At 42.1% G+C, this 2500-nt stretch overlaps 1 protein-coding gene across 2 annotated transcripts in view; it reads right to left on the minus strand.

Annotated features, from left to right (window-relative positions):
• The window catches only part of LOC141781376 (sodium channel protein type 4 subunit alpha B-like), a 22293-nt gene that overhangs the window by 14300 nt on the left and 5493 nt on the right, over window positions 1-2500 (minus strand). The window contains exon 1 of one of the 2 annotated variants that reach the window (XM_074657091.1): window positions 1804-1852. The exons of the other annotated variant lie outside the window; for it this stretch is intronic. The gene's annotated coding sequence lies outside the window, so the exon portion shown is untranslated. Of the gene's footprint in view, window positions 1-1803; window positions 1853-2500 lie in introns of those variants that run through there. 2 annotated transcript variants of the gene reach the window in all.

A 2500-nucleotide genomic window follows, 5' to 3' on the forward strand; every position in this document is an offset into this window, starting at 1 on the left:
AGAGACCTAGAGCATTCAGAGGATGGATGGATCAGACTAGAGACCTACAGCATTCAGAGGATGGATGGATCAAACTAGAGACCTAGAGCATTCAGAGGATGGATGGATCAGACTAGAGACCTAGAGCATTCAGAGGATGGATGGATCAAACTAGAGACCTAGAGCATTCAGAGGATGGATGGATCAGACTAGAGACCTAGAGCATTCAGAGGATGGATGGATCAGACAAGAGACCTAGAGCATTCAGAGGATGGATGGATCAAACTAGAGACCTAGAGCATTCAGAGGATGGATGGATCAAACTAGAGACCTAGAGCATTCAGAGGATGGATGGATCAGACTAGAGACCTACAGCATTCAGAGGATGGATGGATCAAACTAGAGACCTAGAGCATTCAGAGGATGGATGGATCAGACTAGAGACCTAGAGCATTCAGAGGATGGATGGATCAAACTAGAGACCTAGAGCATTCAGAGGATGGATGGATCAGACTAGAGACCTAGAGCATTCAGAGGATGGATGGATCAGACTAGAGACCTAGAGCATTCAGAGGATGGATGGATCAAACTAGAGACCTAGAGCATTCAGAGGATGGATGGATCAGACTAGAGACCTAGAGCATTCAGAGGATGGATGGATCAGACTAGAGACCTACAGCATTCAGAGGATGGATGGATCAGACTAGAGACCTAGAGCATTCAGAGGATGGATGGATCAGACTAGAGACCTAGAGAATTCAGAGGATGGATGGATCAGACTAGAGACCTACAGCATTCAGAGGATGGATGGATCAAACTAGAGACCTAGAGCATTCAGAGGATGGATGGATCAGACTAGAGACCTACAGCATTCAGAGGATGGATGGATCAAACTAGAGACCTAGAGCATTCAGAGGATGGATGGATCAGACTAGAGACCTAGAGCATTCAGAGGATGGATGGATCAAACTAGAGACCTAGAGCATTCAGAGGATGGATGGATCAGACTAGAGACCTACAGCATTCAGAGGATGGATGGATCAAACTAGAGACCTAGAGCATTCAGAGGATGGATGGATCAGACTAGAGACCTACAGCATTCAGAGGATGGATGGATCAAACTAGAGACCTAGAGCATTCAGAGGATGAATAATGTCTGAAATTTTTTTCAAAATAAAATCCCAAAAAGGCTGAAAAATTACCGAAAAACATGCGGAAAAAAGGCAGAACAGTCCGAAAAATGTCAAAAAAAAAAAAAAGAGGCAGAAGAACAGTCCAAAAAAAGGCTGAAAAATGTCACGAAAAGGCAGAATTTTTTTTAAAAAAAGACTGAAGATCAGTCAAACAAATTTCAGAAAAATGTCACAAAAAAAGCTGAAAAATGTCAGAAAAAATGTCCAAAAAAAGGCAGAACAGTCTAAAACATGTCCAAAAATGTTTAAATATTGACAATAAGGGGGTTTCTGAGCAGTTCACACAACAGAAGTGCTCGCCATCCAATCAGAATGCAGAAATCTCCAAATGTCAAAAGTTTTTGATCACGAAGGCGAGTAACTACGGTTCTCTATTCCATCTCTAGCGTTTTCTCAGAATATATGAGTTTACAGTAGTGGTTAAATCAAAGCCAGCTAACACGTTAGCGTTGTGATTATGAGCTCAGACATGCAGCAGCCGGCCGATCGAAGGTCGTTTGTATAAAGTTAATATAATAATATAAAAGAGGCTCCAACGCTGACGCTGGTAAAACTACTGATGATGAGATCAGATCAAATATGTGACTATAAAACCATCCCATACCATGTTAGAAAACAACACGAGTCTTACTGTGTTCAGCTGCTGCTGGTTCCTTCACTGCGTTAAACTAAAGGTGTGTGTGTGTGTGTGTGTGTGTGTGTGTGTGTGTGTGTGTGTGTGTGTGTGTGCGTCACCAACATGTCGTTCAGCCTCTTGTCTTCCTGATAACAGGCGCCACTCAGACTCTCAGAGACAAACGGCATTAATGTCACAGCCTCGTTGTTCAACACAGAGAAACTTCAGATTGATACAAAACAACTATTAAAAGTATTATATCTATTATATCTATTATATATTATATGGTATTTATATAGTCCAGTATCAGAAATGTGCCTCAGGAGGCTTTACAACCTGTCCAGCATACGACACCCTCTGACCTCTACGGTACAGGACGGACTACCTACGACAGAAACACTGCATATCACAGCCTTTGTGCTAAGTTAAGATGAAACTGATCGGCTTCGTTCGTTCGTTCTTCGTTGGAGACGTGTAACCATGGTAACCCATACCAACCTCATGTGACCAGAACGACGGTTTGTGAGAATCATATTCTGAATTAATTTAAAATATATATTCTACGTCTAGCAAAGACGAATCTGATACTCACAGTTAAATTGAAGCTGATTGAGCCGTTCCGTCAATCAGCGTTTTCAACGCTGTCATCACTACCGCTTTGCATTGTGGTATATATATGTATATATACCGCCGTAGTGTCCAGCGTTGCATA

Source organism: Sebastes fasciatus, chromosome 13 (assembly GCF_043250625.1).
Source record: "Sebastes fasciatus isolate fSebFas1 chromosome 13, fSebFas1.pri, whole genome shotgun sequence".
NCBI lineage: Eukaryota > Metazoa > Chordata > Actinopteri > Perciformes > Sebastidae > Sebastes > Sebastes fasciatus.